The 18,857-nt window shown below is 38.4% G+C and overlaps 1 long non-coding RNA gene and 1 other non-coding gene across 2 annotated transcripts in view; one reads left to right on the top strand and one right to left on the bottom strand.

The window, feature by feature from the left end:
- The window catches only part of LOC118538964 (uncharacterized), a 198,514-nt gene that overhangs the window by 85,227 nt on the left and 94,430 nt on the right, over nt 1–18,857 (bottom strand). The gene's annotated exons all lie outside the window — the stretch shown is intronic.
- Nucleotides 14,983–15,055, top strand: TRNAR-CCU (transfer RNA arginine (anticodon CCU)). Its single transcript has one exon. It is a non-coding gene; the product is annotated as a tRNA-Arg (tRNA).

Here is an 18,857-nt window from a genome sequence, read left to right as displayed (position 1 = left end):
ACAGAGTAATCTATAAAACACTTGCATAAAGCAAGCATAAGCAAGAATGTTTTAAAATGGGGTTACTGATATTTTCTAAAAGATTTTGCATAAAACCTCAACTTAAGACCCAGGACTTCTTACACAATTCTTAGTAATGTTGCATTTCTCTCTATTCCTCCACGAGAAGGAGCAGAACATTCTATTTATAGAGAGGTCCCTGTCGCCATGTTGACTAAGTGCCAGGTAATCTAGTATATTCATGTCAGTGTCTAAGTTGAACAAAAATACCATAATTCTTATTTTCCCTCTCAGGAATTTTGGCCAAGTGATTGAGGTGAAATCCTTAGCAAAAATACTTTGGTTCTATCCTATCAAAATGAAAGAAAGCACAGGACCTAGAAGGGAACATTCTACCTAGTCGTTATGAGGGATTCATAGGTCTAGAGCTGGAAATGGTAGCACCTGGATTTTGAAACAGCTGTCTTTCTCACAGTCTCTTTTATTTTGCACTTGAGGTTTGAAATGTCCATTGGCCATGCCAAGTGGAGATTTGAGCCAATTGTCAAAATGATTTGGGGGGAAATGCAGGCAGCCAAACGGGGGGGTGGTTCAGTTGTTTAAGCGTCTGCCTTTGGCTCAGGTCATGATCTCAGGGTCCTGGGATCGAGCCCCGCATCGGGTTCCCTGCTCAGTGGCGAGTCTGCTTCTCCCTCTGTGATCTCTCTCACTCTCTCTCAAATAAATAAATAAAAATCCTTTTTTTTTTTAAGAAAGAATGCAGCCAAACATTTCATTAAAAACAATGACCTACGGATTTGCTTTTGTCTGAATTAGTTAGATAATTTCTCCTTTTTTTCCCTCTCTGATCTTCTAGTAGAAGCACGGCAAGAGAATATTCATTTCAGCACTGACTCCTGTGTCACAAAGAAATATAATTGGTGTGAAAACAGTGATCTCCAATAAGCAAATAAAATCGTACATTTAGGAAGAATTTCTTTTTGACCGAGAGCACTGGTCAACTTATTTTACATCGTCTTGAAATTGTATCCCTAGGTATTTCAGAATTTGAATTCTAAAATTAGGTAAAGGTAACCTGGCTCCACCTTTATTCATGCTGACACAGCTGTCTTACCTGTCATTAGAGTTAGAAATAACCATCAGTAATGGTGATCAACACCTCTGTCTAAGCATACCCAAATATGTGCGATGAGTGGTGGCTGTCAGAGATTACATTTGCTTACATAGCCTTAAAATCATTGAATAGAGAACCATACAGTCTAGAAATATACGAGTTTTCTTTGGCTAATGAAAATGGAAACAATAGAATAAATGCAATGAGCACAAGAAATGAAATAATAGACTTAAGAATAACAATTAGCGAAATGGAAAAACTAAACAGAATCATCTAAGTAAGCTGTTTCGGGATAAGATTAGTGAAATAGATATACTTCTGCCTAGGTGGATCTGGGGAGAAAAAAAAACAGAAAAAAAAAACCAGTATTACAAAATGGGGTCACTATGAAAGATATAAATACAAATATAAACACTGAAATACAAGTGCAAATTTCCTAAATGCAGAAAAGTAATACAAATCAGAAAAAATCAACAAAGAGACTAAAATAAATATAACAAAATAAAAGCAAAAGTCAGAATAAATTGAGTTGAAAGATGTTGGTCATATCAATAAATAGACTGAATTTATCTGTTAAAAGAAAAAGATTTTCAAATTGACACATTAAAGCAAACCTAACTCTATGTATATAAATATCAAAAATGCAGGAATTCTTGAGGCACCAACTCTTGATTTCAGCTCAGGTCATGATCTCGGGGTGGTGAGATTGAGCCCCACATTGGGCTCTGCACTAGGTGTGGAGCCTGCCTAAGATTCTCTCCCTCTCCCTCTGTCCCTACACACCCACTGGAACTCTCTCTCTCTAAACAAAATAAAATAAGATAAAAAATAAAGAGAAGTCTGTTTTAAAAAATGCAGGAATTCCAAGAGTCTAAATATAAAAGGATGAAGAAAAATTTTACCATAGAAATAAAAAAATAAGAAAACCAAAAGTTACAATCCTTTTACCAAATTAGAATTCAGGCCCAAAAGCAATAAATGAAACAGAGAAAGATTATTTATAATGCTAAAAGCCATAATGTAAATTGAAGACACAACAGTTATAAATATCTATGTACCAAATAATATAATAATCACTCATATAGAGCAAGAACTATAGGAAGTGCAAGGAGAAAGAATAGAATGCACAATTAGTAGGAGACTAAAACACCAATCTCAGTACAAAACAGGTAAACTGGACCATGAATGAATGAAAGATCTACAAGGTCTAAACAGAAAAAGCAATAAGATATACTGAGCATCATACCCTGATAATAGAAAACATGGAACTTTTTGAAGAGTTGATGATATATTAGGACTTCCTTTCAAAAGATCAGTTTGTTTCATAAAGTAAAAATATTATAAACAACCTTGTATGATCACGGTACAATAAAACTGAAATTAAAACACAAGCCACAAACAAAGCAAAACAAAATGACTCTTTCACCTGGAAATTTAAAGGATTTCGATTAAATCTTGGTGAAGAAGTAAATACATACAAAGAAACTACAGAATCTTTGAAAAATAATGGTAATTAAAGCAGTACTTACCAGAAATCTATGAGATACATTTAAAGCAATGATCAGAAGAAAATTTATAATACTAAACTTTCACATGAATAAACAAATGAAAATGCACTAATTACATTCTCAACTCAAAAAGTAAGAAAAGAAAAACAAAGTAAACCAAAAGAAAGCAGAATAAGGAAATATTTAAGATTAAACTAGAAATTAGTGAGGTAGAGAATAGGAACGTAGTAGGTTAAATTAATAATTCAAGATCTTATGTTTTTGAAAAAATCCAAAAATTAGATAAATCACTAGCTAATTTAATCAAAAGGGCAAAAAGCATACAAATAAGAAATAAGAGGGAAGTTACTATGGACACAAAAGAAATATAGTGTAAGAATCTGTTTTGTACTCATCTTTGCAAATAAATTTAAGAAATAGATTAAATGGATAATCTCGAAGGAAAATATAGTTTACAAAAATTGACCCAGTAGAGACAGAGAGCTTAAACCAATTTCCATAAATGAAATAGAAAAAGTTATCAGGAAACTGCTCCTCATAAAAGCACCTAGCTCAGATGATTTCATAGAGCAATTTTCCTGAACTTTCAGAGGCCAGATAGTCCTAATGAGACAGGCATTTAAAGTGAAGGAAAATTTCCAAATTACTTTTATGAAGCACTGGTCCCATAAAAAATTATTGGGCCAATAGCACTTATGAATATTGATGCAAAAACTCTAAATAAAACATTAGCAAACAGAGTCCAAAACCACAGTATATTAAAAAGAAATGATATACCATGGCCAACTGGTGTTTACGCCAGGAATGCATTGTACTTTCATATGATTTATTCTGCATCCTGCAATGTGTTTGTCAAGTGCTGTATCGTGTAAGAGAACTATGGAGCTCAGCTTGCTCTCAGGTGATTTGTCCGTAGTTATTCTTTTCTTGAATTTTAGTTACTGGGGCCTGCTCAAAGGTCCAAATTTTCTTCCAAATCTCAGCATGACTCGCAATTAAAATTAAATCATTTCCTGACTACTGCCCTGAGATGGGAGTCTTTAAAATTTGGCAACAGTGATATTTCTCAAAAGGCATCACTTTTAGTAACTATCAGAAAATTGAGTCCATTCATTTCAAGGCAATTTTCTAAAGATACGCAGAAGAAAGATTGAGAATAACTGAGTTGCTACGTGGTTTTGAGTTTTTACCTTTAATCATAAATACTGGACTATTACAGAAAATCCTAGAAGAAAAATATACATTGATTCAGTACAGTCCTTGGACTGCTTATTTGAAAGAATCATCTAAGTCTTAGGAGCTAAAAGAAGCAGTAAATTAAACTAACAAGATTCTGAATAAACATCAGCTTAATTACATACCTTAGCAACTGATGGCAACTTTGAGCCTTTAATTGTCCTTCCTTTAAGGGGGTAGAATACAAATCTGTGTATTGGTTTTTTAGGGCTGTACTTATGATATGGCAGATCAGAGCAAATGTGTGCAAATCCCACAATTTGGGGCCCCTCCTGTTGCGGTTTGTTGAGCAGTAACTTAGGAAATGGGGTTAGTGGGAGGGAAGATGATTCCTTCTGGTGGCATTCAATAAGATGTAAGATTTGAACACACAGTTAGTTACCCTACCTGCCAGCGAGCTTTCTACAAATCATAGCATGCTTCAGAGGACTTTTTCCATTTCTACATGAACCCATTAGGATGCTAGTTGGTGACCTAACTTCCCTTCAAGGTTGTTCTTGATGTTAATATACTTTTATCTGTACAGTACAATCTCCCACTGGGGACAGAGGGAAATGGAATGACCTCTGTGATTAGCCCAAAGGCCATCACCCCTGAAGAATGGTTCTGGGACCACCGCTCACATGAACTTAGGTAGCTAACTTCTGCTGCAAGTTTCAAAGGCCAACTTGGAAACAAGGATAACATGGGAACTAATCTGAATTACCCTTATTTGCAGTCCATCGAGTAGAGTATAAAATAAGGCAAACTGATAGAAAGGGAAGTCACACAATATTCATTTCCCTCTGTGAATAAAGTGTCGGTCAGCACTTTAAAATAAAAACGACAAATGTTTTTTGAGCAACCACAAACTGACAGCAACGATACCCGACGGGATGGGGGCAAGCTTTAGTCCTTGGGTTGCAAAAATGTTCACTTATGTTAAATGTGTCTTGTAGTAGACACTGATGCTCCTCCCAGATTCTCTTGATCCTTTTTATCATTCTGGGCCACCCTCCCTCAGCTCTAAGATCTTTTTGCTTCCAATATTTGACACTTGAGACACCTCGGAGGACTGCTTTTGGGTTACTGAAATCGCTTCGTTCCACATTATTCTATTGCCTGGGAATTCACTTCCCTACCCACCCATGTCCCCAGGGTGGGGGGGGTGGTTCCTTGGCCAATGACTGGCTTGTGAAAAAGTATGAAAGCCCAGACCCCTTGTTCCTGTAGGGACAGCCTCTGAGGAGTAGCATACTCCTCGGAGCTCCCCTTTGTGATGCACTGCTCTCAATGGGACTTTGCCTGAAATCTGAAATTGTGCCCCTAAGAGTCCTCTTCACATTCCCTGCCCTGTTTTGTCCAGTTCCTCACAGGTTTCTTCCGGCAGCACATCTTAAATTAATCACTTGCGCATAAATCCTTATCTCATAATCTGTTCCCGAGGAACTCAACCTCAAATACCAACCCCATCCCCAACTTAAGAACTTAAAAATGTACAAAGTCCCACTAAGTTCCTAGAAACAGGCAACATTTCTTTAAAAACTCATCCGAAGAGCAAGCAATTTACACTTTCCTTGAATAGCTAATTGTGGGAGATGAAATGAGCCTTTGGGCTGCGATGTCCATCAAGGAAAGATTTGTCTCAATATGATATCATTCTTTCTGCACATCAATATACGTGGGCGTCAGACAATGGAAAAATATACCAGGTTTTGTCAAGGGCAGAAGCAGGAGCGAGAAGAAGGTGAATGTGTACAGAAAGACCTCTTTCTTTAATAGCTCTTTTTAAAAATCCAACAAGAGAAAAATATGAGAAGGAAGCTGAGAATAATAAAAGCATTTTCATTCCCCCCAGACTTGCCATTATCTTTTTTCCCCACTCCATTTTAGGAGAGGCATCTTTTTTATAGTGTTTATATAGTATGAATCTGGAGAGTGAAAAAGAGAAGTAAATTGGTACTTTATAAAAACTTTCAGATACTGAAGAGAAGCCAAAAGAAGTAGATCTGATGATATATTTTAATTAATCTACTAAGTGGGGACGTCAGCTCTAAGCCCTGGAGATAACTGGAAACAGGCAGCAAAGCCTAAGTGTACAAAAGGGAAGTAGCCACTGAAACACAGAAGCCAAACGTGGACAGTCACTGTTCAGAAACAAAATGTCAGCAGGATGGAGAGGGCATACTGCCCTGCTTGGCAGAAAGCTTTATTAGGGCAAATAATGGGTCTGTTTTGCTGACCACTGGAACACTGTAAAGTAGCTATACCTGTTTGTTCCATGGGGTTTTTTTATAAATTAAATACATTAAAGGGCGCCTGGGTAGCTCAGTCGGTTGAATGTCTGCCTTCGGCTCAGGTCATGATCCCAGAGTCCTGGGATGGAGCCCCACGTCGGGCTTCTTGCTCAGGGGGGAGCCTGCTTCTTTCTCTCCCTCTGCCTGCCCCTCCCCCTGCTCTTGCTAGCTCTCTCTTTCTTTGTCTCTCTCTATCAAATGGATAAATAAAATCTTTTAAAAATAAATAAATAAATACATTAAAAACATTATTCTGGTTTATTGATCTCTAAAGGTTATGTACCCTGGGATAGGGCACAGAGCGGGTACTCAAAAATATGTGTTGAATAAGGCCACTCCAAATATCAGAAACGGAACACATGGTTTGCTAAGTATGATTTTACTCCACAGAACACTGGGAACAAATGTTTTTAGTCATGACTGTCCTGGAAAATTTGAGATGTATGGATCTGATTGTCCAAACCTGGTCAAAATAGAAAACCTCATTTCCCCAAAGCCTACAGAAAAGAAGTACTCTGGGGGATGACTGGCTGGCTTAGTCAGTAGAGCATGTGACTCTTGATCTCAGGGTGGTGAGTTCAAACCCCACTTTGGGCATAGAGTTTGCCTAAAAAAAAAAAAAAAAGGTACTGTGTGTTCAATCTGAGGCCTGAAAAAGGCCTAATATTGACTTTCCAGCTTCCCATTTAGCCTAGATGGCAGGGATGGTTATTGTAACCTAAGTTACATAGACACTGGGAAATTTTTTTTTTTTTTTTTTTTTTAAAGATTTTATTTATTTATTTGACAGAGAGACACAGCGAGAGCAGGAACACAAGCAGGGGGAGTGGGAGAGGGAGAAGCGGGCTTCCTGCCGAGCAGGGAGCCCGATGTGGGACTCGATCCCAGGACCCTGGGATCATGACCTGAGCCGAAGGCAGACGCTTAACGACTGAGCCACCCAGGCGCCCGACACTGGGAAATTTTAAGGGATTTTTAAAAGATTATGATAAAGCTGATATAATGTCATAGATATCTTTGAGACTAAGTAGAATGGGGCTTATTAGAATATGGTAAAAGAATAGAACAATGCAAGAAAGAGCTTTTTTATGTATGATATCTGATCTTGTCTATACATAACATCTGACATGAAGAAGAGGCATATTAGGCATTTTTTAAATTTATTTGACAGAGAGACACAGCAAGAGAGGGAACACAAGCAGGAGGAGTGGGAGAGGGAGAAGCAGGCTTCCCACCAAGCAGGGAGCCCGATGCGGGGCTCGATCCCAGGACCCTGGGATCATGACCTGAGCCAAAGGCAGACGCTTAACAACTGAGCCACCCAGGCGCCCCATATTAGGCATTTAATAACATTAAGTAACAGCAGGAAGACTGAAGGTACATGCTTAAAATTTTGAAAGGAATCGTATGCCCTAAATTGGTCTATGAGATTTAAAGTGTATTTCTCTCATCTCCTTCCAGGGCCCTGTATTTTGTCACCTGCTTCCTAATTTCCCCTGGCAGGTTCCAGATCTAGGCTTTGGTTCATAATTTTGATGCTTTTTATTGGCTAGGTGTGCTCCCAGTAACAGTGCATATGTCATCCCAATCAGAAGAGAGTTTGACAGTCAATTAACTGACTCACTAACAGAAGAGTAACATTTTCTTCATTTGCATGATGTGATATGTCTATTGAATAAAATTAAATCTCAGTGGATAGGTATTCAAGCCCAGTAAGAAATATTATAGAGTACTCTATCTATCTATCATCTATCTATCTATCTATCTATCTATCTATCTATCTATCTATCATCTATCTATCCATCCATCCATCCATTTCCGTTTTTAATAAGGAAATTGCACTATAATTATATTAAGTAATTTGTGCACACAGAGTGCTTCATACTGATCCTGGGACGAAGCTTCTGTCTTCATAGTAAAGATGGGAAACCTGACTCTCAAAGAGGATATGACTTTTTTTGTATTTTCCCAGGGTTTATGATTTGTGCTCCAGCTTGAATATCTTGGCCATGTCAGATGGCATTTTTTTTTAAAAGACTATAGTGTAAAAACCTTATTAAAAAAAACTCATTAAATTTTTCTTCTCCTTAAATAAGCAACAACGTCCCTTCTTTAATGAAAATTGTTACTAGAACTAATGAATTCCTTCTTGAAGAGTTCAGTTAATATGCTTGACTTGTTTTAGAGAATTATAATTCTCAATGCTGGCTTTCTGCCAGCAAATAGAAAACAGGAAAAAGAACGAGGGGAAAGGGAAGAAAACAAAAAGAAATAAATGATATATCCAGGGCACACCTAAAGGTAAGATACACCATTAAACCAAATTGCCTATAGGATCAGGTTTTTTCTCCATAGAGGCAGAAGCCGTCGGTTCTCTCGTAAGAGGTGGTGTTGGCAAGGATCAAGGAAACAAGTCAGACACATCTCAGCATGTAGGTATTTTATTTCTTCTCTAACAGGACGAAAACACACTTGCTCCTAAGAAATGCTTTATTGTAAGTGCCAATTGGATGAACATTAGGTCACAGACTAAAATCATCACAATACCATTGAAATCCTGAATGTATTACCCAAATATAATTAATACTAAACACCCATGCCGCTTTTGGCAAAACTTGAAAATCAATCACGCCAAATTTAATTTTAAAATGTATTTAGGAAAAAAATTTTAAAAATATATAAAATAAAAATGTATTTAGGGAAAAAATATTCTAGCTTGTGAGGTCAGACTTTTTCAGCTCAACTTAAATTACGTCCTCAGATGTATTTTCTTGTGTCAGTGAGTGAGAAAGGAAGGGTGTATATTATTGCCTTGTTACTGTTGTAAAAGAAAAGGTTTCTTTAAAAGAGAGAGAATGGGGGCACCTGGGTCCTCAGTCGGTTGGGCGTCTGCCTTCAGCTCAGGATATGATCCCACCGTCCTGGGATCGAGCCCCACATGGGGCTCTCTGCTCAGCAGGGAGCCTGCTTCTCCCTCTCTCCCCCTGTCTGTAGCTCCCCCTGCTTGTGCTCTCTATCTCTCTCTCAAATAAATAGATAAAAATCTTTAAAAAAGAGAGAATCGAAAGCAGAATCTTCCCTCTCTCTGTAAACAAACAAACAAACAAAACAAAACCCAAACCAAACAAAACACCCACCTAGGAGAATAACCATAAAATACTGAAGTGGTACAAAAAGGTGATCCTTTAACGAGTCTGTTTACTGAGTCCTAGCACAGCATCCTGTGACTGAGTCCTTTTAGATTTCTCAATAGAGGAAGGAGAGATTTAGCATCATTAGAGAAGATTTACATATGGTACAATCATGTCAGGAACATCAGAGACAATTCTCAAACTAGCAGATAAATGAATCCCATGACCCATGACATCACACTAGCCATTAGAGAGAAGACTGCTCGTACTCCTGAGCTGGATCATGTGTAGGGACCAATACACGCCAAAGTCTAAGCAGTTGGTCCATGGGATTCAAATGCCCACTTCTCACATTGCTTCAATCATCAATAAGATCTGAGAGGAGACAGGTGAAATCATCATTAAAAGCATAATGCCACTGGAAAACAGTTGATTCCTTTGATATTTCACTTGTTTCTTTTTTTCTTGCCATTCCCCATACACATAATTGAGTGTGGTAATTCACTTTTGAAAATGTGGTTAATAACCCAAAGCCGGTACACTTGTGGCAGAGACAGAACACTAGCCGATGACCAGAAGGACAATTCAGTCTTGACAAACCGGGAGCCAATGCTATGATTTTTTTTACCTTTAATGTGACTCTTAGATCCCTTAAAAGTTACCAGTACATTAGTTTCTGTCTGAGAATATGAAAGTCCAGCATCTATCATTTACCTAATGAGCCAGTGATTTTTCATAACATTTTTATGTTCTTTCCCTTTTAACTGAAAGGCATTTGGGAGAAAAGTAAAGTTGATGATTTCAGTGTGTTCATTAAAAGGAAAACTAAGTTCTTTTTTTGTAGAATTTACTATTGTTTTTCTTTTGAAGATTTTATTTTTATTTTATTTGACAGAGAGAGAGAGAGCACAAGCAGGGGGAACAACAAGCAGAGGGAGAGGGAGAAGCAGGCTCCCCGCTGAGCATGGAGCCCGATGCGGGGCTCGATCCCAGGACCCTGGGATCATGACCTGAGCCGAAGGCAGACGCTTAACTTACTGAACCACCCAGGCACCCCTACTATTGTTTTTTTTATATTCTCTTTTGTCGCTTATTTTGTATTTGTAACAAAGGAGATAAGGATGAGATTTGTTGGTGATAATGCTACCCCCACCAAAATGTTGATCTTTTACCTTCTAAATGATAAACTGCCCCATTTTTTAAGTCCATTATCTCCTTCACGCCATCATATGCTCTTTTTCTTCCTCCTACTCATACATTTTCCCCATGAAATAATCAAAAGAGCTCATTAGATAGGTCCAGAGTTCGACCGTTTCTTTAAGCTCTTTTAATATACATAAGCCTGGTTCATGGTCGTAAGAGATTAGCTTGTTAATTGTCCTAAGAGATTTAGGTAGTAAGGTAAACCTCTTCTTCAACATCTTTGTATCCTTCGGGCTCCTGCTTTCTTCAGATGTATAGAGCCCAACCTCGGGTTTTGCATACCTCATTCTGTATCCCAGCCTGGTCTGGGCTTGGAGGACCGCTCAGAGTAGCTAGGAGCATGATAAAACACTGCCATATGGAAATCTTTCTATTTCTGTGGACACCTTCTTTGAGTTGAGCTCATTATTGTGCAGTCCAAAGCACAAGAACCTAGCAGGACTGTGGCCCAATGGCTCTGGAAATTCTGTCATCCTGAACAGGCCCCTTTCTGCCTCATTCTCCCCATCTAGTCCGACATGTGGTGGATCCAAGCCCACCCCTTACTGACTGAGTGACTTGGGGCAAGTGCCTGAACTGCTCTAAGCCTTCTTTTTCTCATCTATACACAAGCACGGCAACAGAGCTTTCCTCCTTAGATTTATTTTTTTAATTTATTTTTTAGTTTTGGGGTTTTTACAAATACGCTATATTTTTAATAATTTTGTAAAATTTGAGTATAGTTGACACACAATGTTACATTCATTTCAGGCGTACAACATAGCGATTGGACAAGTCTTTATGTTATTCTGTGCTCCCCACACGGGTAGCTACCATCTGTCACCATAGAACACTATTATGATACTGTTGACAGTATTCCCTATGCTGTACCTTTCATCCCCATGACTCATTCATTCCATGACTGGAAACCTGTATCTCCCACTCTCCTTTAGACTTATTTTTATTAATTAAAAAAAAATTTTAGGGGCACCTGGGTGGCTCAGTCCTTTAAGCGTCTGCCTTTGGCTCAGATCTTGATCCCAGTCCCAGTATCAAGTCCTGGGATTGAGCCCCACATTGGGCTCCCTGCTTAGTGGGGAGTCTGCTTCTCCTTCACCCTCTGCGCCCTCCCTGCTCCTTCTCTCTCTCGCTCACTCTCTCTCAAATAAATAAATAAAATCTTTTTTTAAAAAGTCTTCTTTTGTTTTTTCTTTCTTTCTTTCTTTCTTTTTTCTTTCTTAAGTAATCTGTACACCCAAGATGGGGTTTGAACTCACAACCCTGAGATCAAGACTCCCATGCTCTTCTGATTGAGCCAGCCAGGCACCCCAAGAGTCTGTTTCTTGGTTTGCCTCTCTTTTTTTTTTTTCCTCTTTGCTGGTTTTGTTTTTTAAATTCCACATATGAGTGAAATTATATGATATTTGTCTTTCTGTGCCTGACTTATTTTGTTAAGCATAATACTCTCTAGCTCCAACCACGTTGTTGGTAATGGCAAGATTTCATTCTTTATGATGGCTGAGTAATATTCCATTGTATATATATACTACATCTTCTTTATCCATTCATCAGTCCATGGACACTTGGGCTGTTTCCATAATTTGGCTATTGTAGATAATGCTGCAATAAACATCGAGGTGCATGTATCCCTTTGAATTATTTTTAAATTTTTGTTTTGAAATTAATTCAAAATTACAGAAAAGTCTTCAGAACACTGCAAAGAACTCCTGTATCCCATCTACCCAGGTTTCTAATTGTTAATGTGTTACTCCATTTGCTTGCATGCTCTCTCTCATTCTCTCTCTCCCCATCTCTTTCTCTCTCTCTCATTATCGTTAGTCTTTTCTAAACTCTTGGACAGCCACCTGCCAACTTAATGTCCCATCACTTCAAAACAGTTTGATTCTATTTCCCCAAAACAATGACATTCTCCTACATTACCAGTCTAAATCTCTCAAAATAGGAACTCAACACTGATATAACACTAGCATCCAACCCAGGGATTCCAATTCAAATTAAAAACTGGGAGAAAATCTCTAATGACTTGATCCCCCACCCATCCCACTGCTCCCCACTCCACTTTCCCTGGGGTTACAGAGTTAACTGATAAATTACTCTCAGGATGATCCCTCCTTCAGGCAGCAGAGCCAATCCCATGCCTGAACAGGTAGATTATAAGAAGTCTGAATCCAGTAACTTGAGAATTTGTCTTTAGTCCAGCTTTCAGCCCAATTCCATTTAAAGTTCTTACATCGTGACCAAGCCCTGCCATTCCCCAGCCCCACTTTTAGGACTTACAGTTTTACCTCTTTTCCCTTTGCTTAAGGCCCTGTCCTTAGGGTTGGATTCAGGGAGAGTTTTCAATAATTGTGTTTAGTAGTGAAACCTTTCAAAGGAAATTCCATTGAACCACTATGTACATAAAGAGAGAGCTACTTGGATAGGAAATCTGATTCTTCCATTTTCTAGCCTTCTGGAATGATTTAACTTAGTTGCCATTTCTTCATCTGTAAAATGGATCACTAGGTGAGGCAGAGCATTGAGGTCACATGGGAGGATATATGAAAAATAATTTTTTGTCAGTGCCCTGATAATTGAACCATTTTGAGAAAACTAATTCTCACTATGTAGTAGAATAAAATCTGATGTATAAATAAGAATGCAAATTCATTGCATAGGATGCAATAGCCAAGGAGACCACATCCAGCTTGGTCAATACATCATATTCCTCATAGGAAACATACTTGGGAAGCCAAATTATAATAGCAGTTTGCTTAGTTGGCATGGGGCCAGCATTATCAGACTAGCCATTTTGATCTCCTTACCATAATGATTAATATCATTTAACTCTTCTATAAGACTAGCTCCCAAGTTGCCAGACACTTGTTGAGGTTGTTCAAGGAAACCCCTTCTCCTGGTTTGACAAATCTTTTATCTTAGGGGTCTGTTTCAAGAATTTACTGTTTTTTTTTTTTTCCCTTGACAGATTATCATACTGATTTCTTCAACATAAATTATATTATGGTTTACATCCCCAGTAACCTTGATGGTGTTTGGGAACTACTAAATCCCTTTAGGTAGTTCAATATCTTGGGGAAATCTTGTTGGCAACAGAGAAATCAAGACATTTGGAAGGATCATCAGAAACTTGTTGTCATAGTCAAGGTCATGCAACATAAGGCAAAATAATCAATTTCTCAGAGCTGAATAAAACCATGTATACCCAGTTGTGGTAAACAGAGTCAAGGGTAATCCCCATGATCCCTGCCTCCTAGTATGCATGCCTTTGTGTCAACCCATTCTTTTAAGTGTGACCAGGACCTGTGATCTGTTTGTAACCAAGAAACACAGCAAATGTGATGAGATGTGTGTGAGTCTGTGCACAAGATTTTGTTACATAGATTGGAACTCCCATTTGCTGAGACACTCTCTCCTGTGCTGACTTTGAAGATACCAGCTGACTTGGTAGGAGCTGGCCTAAGGGGAGGGTCACAGGTTAAGCAATTGAGGGTACCCTCTGGCCAATAGCATCAAGAAATGTAAGCCCCCAGCCCAACAGCTTACAAGACCCTGAGTGCTGCCATCAGCCATCAGAGCTGGGAAGTAGATCCTCCCCCACTTGAGCCTCAGATGAGACTATAACCCTACATGACATCTTCATTGTAGCCTTATGAGACCTTGGAGCAGAGACTCTAGCTAAGCCATTCCTGGACTCTTCAGCAACAGAAAATACGAGAAAATCAATGTGTGTCGTTTCAAGACACTGAGTTTATGGTAATTTGTTTCACAGCCATAGAAAACTAATACACCAATAGACCTTTTCCTTTTTAATGTTGCCTGAGTTTCCTCAAGTCATGACACTCCCACTAGACCTTATAGTAGATGCTTCCACAGAAAACCTCTTCTACGCACAATCAACTGTCCCATATTTCAGTTTATGTGGTGGTCTCAAAGAGTGCTAGAGAGTGTATTCATGTATTTAAGACTCTAAGAACTAATTCCATGACATACTTCTCTCCCATCCCAATATGAGCCCTATCATTAACTTGTAGATAATGTCATCTCTTGTCATCTTTATTTCTTCCTTCGGTTGGCCATATTCTCATCATCCCAGGAATTTACACCTTTGCCCCAACCGTAAGACAAAACAAAACAAAAAGAGAATTATATCCATAGCTGATTAATTGTCCCTTCTGAGTTGAGTCTTGATCGTTTCTTTCCCAGAGAGCAATCTTTTTCAAAGTTCTGCCCTCAAAATGAATGAATAAGAATTCAACCAAGTGAAGAAGGGGAAGGAGAATGTTCAAAGAACAGGTTCAGAGCACACAAATCCCCATGGTGGGAGAGCACACAACGTGAAAGAAAGCAGAAGATGCACACGATAAAGCTGGGTAGGTAAGATGGAGTCATATCATGAAAAATCTTCATAGAGCATGTTAAAGATTTAGCTTTTTAACCTAAGAACAATGAGAAGCTGCTGAAAGGTTTTGGGAGTGTGGAGAGGTGGCATGATCAAAGTACCCTTTGGAAGGGGTGCCTGGCTGGCTTAGTGGGTAGAGCATGAGACTCCTGATCTTGGGGTCATGAGTTCAAGCCCCATGTTGGGCATAGAGCTTACATTAAAAAACAAATAAACAAAAAAAGCCCAAAGTACTCTTTGAAAAAGATGAGTCTGGCCAAAGTGAAGGAGAATATAGTGAAAACATGGAGAACAGTTAGAAGGTGACTGAAGAAGCTATCTAGTGAGAGATTACAATAGCCTAGATTAGTGGGATAGCAATGAAAATGGAGAAGAGCTGGAGCTAATTGGACAGAGGGGCCTAAATTTATTACTCACTATTGTTTCTTAGAAATTTCATTGCCCTCATCTTGGAAAGTTTTCTGATTTAATTTTAATTTGCCTGGAGAATTTCCTCAGTCTCTCCAGAAAGGATGCATAGTTAGCATACTTTCTGGGCCCTTGCATGTGTGAAACTGTGTCAACGTTGCCTTCGTAAGTAAATGAGGGCATCAGCTGCTATATTTTTCTCTCAAAATTTTATAAATATATACTGTATCCTCTAGTTTTATATAGCAGAAAAGAAATCTGTTTCCCTTTGATTATCTTCTTTTTTGTTCATCCTTTATTTTTTTCTGTCTGAAAGTTTCCAAGATACTTTACCCTAGAATTTCACCAGATATGTTTAGGAGTGTATCTTTAATCCTGTTGGGTGCCCAATGAACGCTTGGTATCTGAAAACTTGATTACGTTTGAAGCTCAGATAAGATAAGCTCAGATAAGCTCTAAAATTTCTTGAATTATTGCTTTCTTTCCTTCATTTACCTTCCCTCCTGGAAATTCTATTCTTGGCATAAATCTCAGGGCTTGTTCTATAACATGTTTTCTTTTTTTACTCATGATTTCTATTTCTTCATGTTTTGTTTTGCTTTTTGAGAAAGTTTCCATATTTGAACTTTCAAGTCACTTACTCAGTTTTCAGCAGTATTGATTCCATTTTTTCACTTCTTTGGAATCTTTAAATTCACAAATCCCACTTTTTTAATTTTTCATTTTTTTAAGATTTTTTTTTTAATTTTTAAGTAATCTCTACATCCAGTGTGGGGCTTGAACTCACAACTCCGAGATCAAGAGTTGCACACTCCACGGACTGAACCAGCCAGGCGCCCCCACAAATCCCACTTTTTAAAATTTCCAAAACCTTTTTGTTTTCTCATAATTTCCTTTTTGCATTTCCTTTTATTTTTCATAGGAATTCTTATCAGGTTTTTTTTTTTTTTTTTTTTTTTTTTTTTAGTTTTCCTCTAGTACTGTAACTCTTTTCCTTGGAACTAAGTCATCTTAACTGATCTGTGAATCACATGTCCACTCACTGCAGCAAATGTAGAAATGTCTCCAAAAACCTTTGCAGGCAGGGTTGGTGAAGCCTGTCAGGCCACGCTGGCTTTGCAGAAGAACGAGGTCAAAAGTTTTTCATGTTAAACCACTGGTGAAACAACGGGACTGATTGGTGCTGAGGACTCTATTATTTTAGTCTTCTCTACATGTGAGCTTTGAGTGGCTGTTGTTTTTGACCCATTAGAAGGGAAGCAGTTCAAAGCAGCAGTCCCCCTCAGCAATGGCAACATCCATGAAATCAGCAGAGGGTCTCAGGGATTCCATGGTGAGCAGGAAAAACGGGTTGATCTCCAGAGGTTTAGGCAATTCCTATACTCTACTGTCTGCCCTCTCAGAAAGCCTTGGAATCTGAGCTCCCAACTCCAGGCTAGATCAGAGAGAAGGGTCTCCTCCCTCCTGGTGATTGAAATCATGCTGTGGAGAGGGCAGCTTCTCCTAACCTGATTTCTGCAAGGTCATCTGGGAAGCCTGAAGATCCTAGATGTGTAGGATCCTCTCCAAGTTCCTACAGTGAAACATGGTCATCTCTATACCACCTCCCCAACCCCTCCCACCCAAAGACACACATATACATAAGCTTTAACTTACTCATTGATTCACCCCTGCAGGAAGCTGAGGGAAACAGGAGTGAAAATCATGTGCTCAGCCTGCCGTCTTCCCAGAATCCTTCCTCTGGGTAGTTATATATATATATATATATACACATAATATTTCTTTAAGTTTTTATATATTTATATATTATTTATATATTTTTATTTTTATTTCCTTTCGTCTATACTAAAATCCCCTTGAAGGCAGGAATGTCAGGTAGTTATGGGTTTTTTTTTTTTAAGACAAATTGTGTAATGAAGATAGTGTAACCCAACTTCAGTATATATCCCTTAAAAGCACTGATGACATTCTAGACATGATTCATAATTGGTAAGTAGGTGAACCAAGCAAAAACACATGCCTTGGAACTAACAACTAAGAAATACAGTCGCATTAGCTATCAGATATTGATTTTTTTCTCATGCTTTTTGACAATTGTGTATCGACTAGTTGTTGTCCTTGAAAATCAAGATACTATTGATCTGCATCAAGTACTTAAAGGGTTCTCAAGAAATATTTGTGGATTTTGATGATATACAAAATAAAATAAGACCATGGTAGACTAGTCTATGCAATTTTCATTGTTTATGTTTCTTAAATAACTGTGCATTTTCCTTTCCTTAGTAGCTAATATCAACTGGTTAAGGAAACCTTTCTGATTTCCAGGTCACTTCCAAGGCTTTGTGAAGTGGCTTTTAAATAGCTTCATGATAAACCATCTTAGGAGATGCTTGACCTGCCTTAAGGTCTTGAGAGTCCTAATTCGTCAGTTGATCAATAGAAACACTCTTGAAGATGTATTGTTGAAAATATAAAGTACATAAGCCCATAATTTTCTTCTGCTGTGAATGTAATTGGCTCCCATTTTAAGCAAAAGCACTTTGAGAATGTCAGAAAATTGAACCCTGCCTCTATCTAGATACGGAAATAAGTAGTGAGGACACTCTAAATGATGTCAGAATGATGGGGTGGCTGAAATAATGATGAAATTACAACAAGAAGTATTTTCAAGATAAACTGGTTCACTACTCCTGTTGCTAAAAGCATATGGTATATCACTAAATGTTCAGTAAGGACGATTACCAAACCACCCAAAGAAGCAGTCCATGGAAGAGTCAAAGGTCTATGAAAATGAACAGAAAGAATTTACTTTCCCTTCTAGTTCAAATAAACGGGAGGTTTTTTTTTCTAAGTTTGAATGAGACCAAAGAGGCTCAGGTGGCCCTGAGAGCCTTGGAATAGAGATTATTATGTAGAGATGACAACTAGAGAAGTCTCAACCTGGGGTTCGATTTAATTGGTTTCTGTCTACAGAACCCCATATTATTTATCCCAATATGGTTCCAAAATTCTCTGCTTCCCTGCAAAGTAGATGTTCCCGAAGATTACCTCCTGCCTACCAGACTGAATCTCTATTAGTTGAAATGTTTTGTAATAGTTGTTGCTTCCATTTTAGCTCAGCTGGACTCAGGGAATGAAGGGGGGGCGAGTAGCTAGGGTGTATTTAGGGAACACAGGGCTATAGCTCATTGGCATGAGCTTTAGGAAATGTTTTTTTTGTGGTTTCCACTTGTCCCGATTATGAATTTCTGACACCACACTGGACACCTGTACCCTGCTTACAACATGGCAAGAGAGACCCCAACCTGGAACTCTAATTTTAGAGTCCCATTCTGGCCCTCCTCAAGTGGTACCCTACTACCCAAGCTGAGGAGTCCATGGGGCCAAGGGGTCTGAGAATTCTAGCTTGAACCAGGATTTCCAGATTCTTATGGAAGTCTATTTGTCAAGATAGGAGCATAAAACATTTTATTTCACTGTTTTCTAGCTTGATTTATAACATATTTTTAGATAAATAGTGTGTGGGCCTTCATTTGTACTCTTGACCTGGTAGAAATGGGCCTGCTTGGCACTACTCCTTAT

The sequence above is a fragment of the Halichoerus grypus genome, chromosome X (genome assembly GCF_964656455.1).
Source record: "Halichoerus grypus chromosome X, mHalGry1.hap1.1, whole genome shotgun sequence".
Classification (NCBI taxonomy): Eukaryota; Metazoa; Chordata; class Mammalia; order Carnivora; family Phocidae; genus Halichoerus; species Halichoerus grypus.
Note: the sequence above shows the minus strand (reverse complement) of the source record. Positions and strands in the feature narration are given on the sequence as shown.